Source organism: Charadrius vociferus, unplaced genomic scaffold, assembly GCF_000708025.1.
Source record: "Charadrius vociferus isolate BGI_N301 unplaced genomic scaffold, ASM70802v2 scaffold1096, whole genome shotgun sequence".
Classification (NCBI taxonomy): domain Eukaryota; kingdom Metazoa; phylum Chordata; class Aves; order Charadriiformes; family Charadriidae; genus Charadrius; species Charadrius vociferus.
Window position 1 is genome coordinate 205100 of NW_009649045.1, and position 4931 is coordinate 210030.

Genomic DNA, 4931 nt, shown 5'->3' on the forward strand with positions numbered 1-4931 from the left:
TCCCTTAGAGGAAAATGGAATTGTATGGTCTCTGGAAGTGAGGACAGAGCCATGGTTTGCACATCCAGGGAGAAAACACGAACGGCCAAAGCTCAGAGTTGAAACTGGCTAGTGTTGTGTCAGACACCAAAAAGGGCTTTTCTAAGTATGTTGATAGCAAGAGGAAGTCTAAAGAAAGCATTAATGATACTTGTTGAAGATCAGTCATCTGACTGATAGGGATGGAGAAAAAGTGGAGGTGTTCAATGCTCTTTTTTCTTGCTTCTGTCCTTACTGATAGGCCTTAGGCTGCCCAGTCCCCTGAGTCTGGGCATGAGAGAGGACCATGAGTGTGGGAACAGTGACTTTCCATTTGTGGACAATGCTGAGAGAATGGTCAAACACTGGAACAAGCTACCTCGAGAGGTGATTGATGCCCCATGCCTGTGTTCTAAGGGGATTGTCCAAATGCCTCTTATAATATGCTTTAACTTTTGGTCAGCCCTGAAGTTTGGGTCAGGCAGTTGGACTAGATGATCATTGTAGGTCCCTTCCAGCTGAAATATTCTAGTCTTTTGGGGTCCTGAGGTTCTCTGGAGGGCAGCAGTGTCCCACCTGGACCATGGTAAAGCCTGACGAAAGCCCTGGTCCTCTGTGGAGGAAGAGCCTCATGATGGGTATGAAAGGTGGATGCAAAATACAGCACATGGTCACCAATTCATGAGGAACTGAGAGATGTGATGAGGACTCAGCAGCCAGTGTTGCCCGTACTCAGTGTTTATTGCAAGTGTCTCTGGCCAAACTGCTTGTACTTGTGCATCGCAGTACTCTTACGTGAGTATCACTGGAAGAGGCTGCCCAGGGCAGTGGTGGAGTCACCATCCCTGGATGTATTTAAAAGATGTGTAGATGTGGTGCTGAGGAACATGGTTTAGTAGTGGACTTGTCAGTGCTGGGTTTATGGTTGGACTTGGTGGTTTTAAAGGTCTCTTCCAACCAAAACGATACTCCGATTCTATGTTTTTGCAGAGGTGACAGTGCTGTGACAGCAGTATTTTAATTTCATGTGGTACTTGTACCACTAGAGGGGATCCAAGCTCCACGTTTTTTCACTCTGGTCAACCAGAGGTGCTGTAGCAGCTGTCCCAGGGACACAGGCAAAGGATCCTTGAGCTACCAGGCAGTACTAGTTTTGGAAAGGTTACATTTCTCCATGTACAAACACGGCTACCCGTAGTCTGGCAATCCCAGAGCAGCTGCAGTCGCTAATGTTGGCTTCAAAAAATCTCAGATGGCTTTACCTCATCTCTTGCCCGGTGAAGGGGTTCTCCAGCATCTTGAGCAATAGTCTATCCCGGGGGTTTTGCCATTGCAAAAATTGTATCTTACAGTGACAAGTCCAATGGCTGTTCTTAACGAAAGCAAACAGTAAGGTACAGGTGTCAGCTACATGAGACTCCTTGGCTACCGCTAAACCATCAACATATTGCACCAGAACGTATCCATTTCTAAACACAGCATCCTGCAAATCTTTTACTAAAATTCTTAAGGGGGGGGGGAACCAACCAGTGGAGGACCCAGCAAAGCCCCGAGGAAGCCTTGTCCACAAGGAAACGCAAAAGGTATTGAGTGTCCAGATGAATATATATAGTGATTTAAGGTGCAAAATGTTGCCTCTGTGTCTATTAGACAGGGGTAATTATGTTCATTAATCAAAAGGTTTAAGACTGCATTCTCAAAAGAAGAAAGGAGAAGGATTTCATAATCAGAGGGTTCTGTAGCGACTGCACCATAGGTCCCTGCTGACTGTCAGTCCTGGGTGAAATCTGGCTGCCACTGTTGCACAGAGCAGGGAATGATCGCACCTGAGGATGGAGATGTCTTTTGGGGAGGTTTGGTTTGCTTTGCTTTGTCCTGGTTTGTTTTGTCATACTGGGAGCTCCCCTTTCCAAGGACCTTGTTGTCAATGATAATTACAGCAGTTTGCAACAGCCTTCTGTTCAGTGAGATCCCTTGCTTCTCAAATTTTCTCTTCTGCCTCTACCTTGGAAACCTCCATCTCCTTAATCTAGGATTATTACCCAACACTGCTGACAATACACTAGTTTTCTGTTCCTGTTCTTTTTCTTTTTTTTTTTTTTTTTCCTTCAGTTATCTTTCATCTCTTCCATTTAACCACAAACACAGCAGTACTGACTACTTCATCTAATCCTTTGCCCTGCCATCCAGGCATGCTTAGAAAAATATTTCTTAATATCTGGAGCTGATTGGTTTACAAAGAAATGTACCATTAGAGCCTGATTTTCCTCATTTTTGGGGTTGACCCTTCATTTGTTTAACCAATCGAGCATAATCTTCAGAAGAATGTTCAGCATTTTTGCAGACATCCTTAGACCTTAGCCCAGCCTGCAGCAAACCTCACAAAGTTCAACAAGGCCAAGTGCAGGGTCCTGCACGTGGGTCAGGGCAATGCCAAACACAAATCCAGGCTGGGCGGGGAAGGGCTGGAGAGCAGCCCTGAGGAGAAGGGCTTGGGGGTGTCGGTGGGTGAGAAGCTCCCCAGGAGCCGGCACTGTGCGCTGGCAGCCCAGAAAGCCCCCCGCACCCCGGGCTGCATCCCCAGCAGCGTGGCCAGCAGGGCGAGGGGGGATTGTGCCCCTGAGGACAGGCTGGGAGAGTTGGGGGGGTTCAGCCTGGAGAGGAGAAGGCGAAAAAGGGGAGACCTGAGAGCCCCTCCCAGTGCCTAAAGGGGCTCCAGGAGAGCTGGGGGGGGACTCTGGATCAGGGAGGGGAGCCATGGGATGAGGGGGAATGGTTTTAAACTGAAAGAGGGGAAATTTAGATGAGATCTGAGGAAGAAATTGTTGCCTGTGCGGGTGGTGAGCCCCTGGGGCAGGTTGCCCCGAGAAGCTGTGGCTGCCCCATCCCTGGAGGTGTTCAAGGCCAGGTTGGACGGGGCTTGGAGCAACCTGGGCTGGTGGGGGGTGTCCCTGCCCAGGGCAGGGGGTGGAACTGCGTGAGCTTTAAGATCTATTCCAACCCAAACCAGTCTGTGACTCTATGGGACCTCCTGGGAGAAACCGGATTTATGACAGGCCAGTTTGACACGCTCCCCAGAGCCACCTTAAAGAAACAATGGGATAATCATGAAAGGGGTTGCTCTGATAGCCTGGATGTTGGGAAGGTACTGGATAAAATTGTCCCACCTGCTTCTCCAGCCCCACTATTGGGGAAACTGATGGAGGAATGCCCAACCCCCAGGCCAAGGTGTTCCCACGACCAAGTGGCCAAACTTTTTGGAATAAATATTAGTAATTGCCTTTGTACCACCAGTGAGAAATGACAGATATTCTCTTTTCACTCGGGCACAGGAGCCACAATATTGATGATTAAAGCTAGGGCCAGCACTGCATTCATCCAGAAAAACCTCAATAAAGGGTGTATCCAGCAGGGATCACTGGGAAAAGACAAGAGCTCCCAGTTGCCAGAATAGGGTTGGACTGGATGATCTTTAAAGGTCCCTTCCAACCCAAATCATTCAATAATTCTGCGATTCTAGCAAAGCCCGGTGATGGCCCTGGGGGCTCTCTGGAGGGCAACAGGGCCTCACCTGAACCCCAGTAATGTCTAAAGAACAAACTTAAAAGTTTATCAAGAAGTTTCAGCTGGGATGTGATTGAGGCATCAAGCAATGTGCCTAACCTGGAACAGGATGTGAAACAAAACAATGTGTCTTATGTTTTCTTTTGCAGATTGCGTTAGACATAAAATAGCAAAAATATAACTTCTGGACCAAATTCAAGCCAAGCCTGTATCTCAAACGAACCTTGGGTAATTGTAATGCTAAAATACACACCCCTTTGTGAATAGTGAGCACACTAACCGGGTAACCCAAATGTTTTAACATGAGCTTAGGTGCATAAGTATAGTTCAGAGTGGTGAATGAATTCTTAATGACCAATCAGCTGCAGTTTATCATTATAAATATGGGGCGGTTTGAAATGTGAGGTGCACTGGCTGTTGTTAAATGCCCAGGACCCGATTCTGCCGAATTGAAATAAAAACAAAGAGCTCAACTCAGTGGGTTTGATGGGCTCCGCCAGCTTCTGCTGGGCTCTTCCCTCCTTGGCTTGGCAAAGGGTGGGTGAGCGTGGAGAGATGCGTTGCAGCCTTCCCGGACTGTTTATCCGTGGCGTTAAACTTCACGTTAAAGTGCTGCATCGGGGTGGGAGTGGGAATGAAGAGCCCCTGGGTGCCCACCCCCCCCACATACAGAGAGCAGCTGCAGTGAAGGGTGTGCTTTTTAATGTCAGTTATAATAAAATATTTTTACAGAGCCCAAAAAATTCAAAATAGTGCAAAACATCTCACTGTCATGCATCCATGGTAGCCGCCGCCGGCGGTGCCGCACGGGGTGGTACAGACACACAGGCATCGGTGACACATGTGCTACAGGAGCAGAATTGGTCGGTTCAATCACATGCCGAACAGGACAGTTTGGGGACAGGGGGGGCACGGGGGCCAGGGGCACCACGGTCGGGGTCGGGGGGTGTGTGTGGGGCTGAGCCCCAGCCTGGCCGTGCGGGAGCAGCGGTCAGGAAAGGGGTGTAAACATTGAACAGAAAGGAGAGAGGAAAGCTAAACCCTTTGGTCCCAGGCAAACCCTATAGAAAAAGGACCATGGGGGCCAGTGGGGGTACCCTGTTTTGGGATTGGGAGGTGGAGGTGGAGGGAGGAGAGCTGAAAGAGGTATATTGACTTGTGGGGTCATCAGGCCTCTGTCTTCCCCGGTACTTAAGGGCAAACTGGCCAGCTGGGGTGGCCGTCCCCAACACTGTGCACCCTGGGCACTCGCACGAGACACGCACACCACTGATCACGCAGAAATGGCGGTTAATGGGAAATTGAGGTGGGAGGGGAGGGAAACGGGTTCTCTGGGTTGGCGGGGGGTG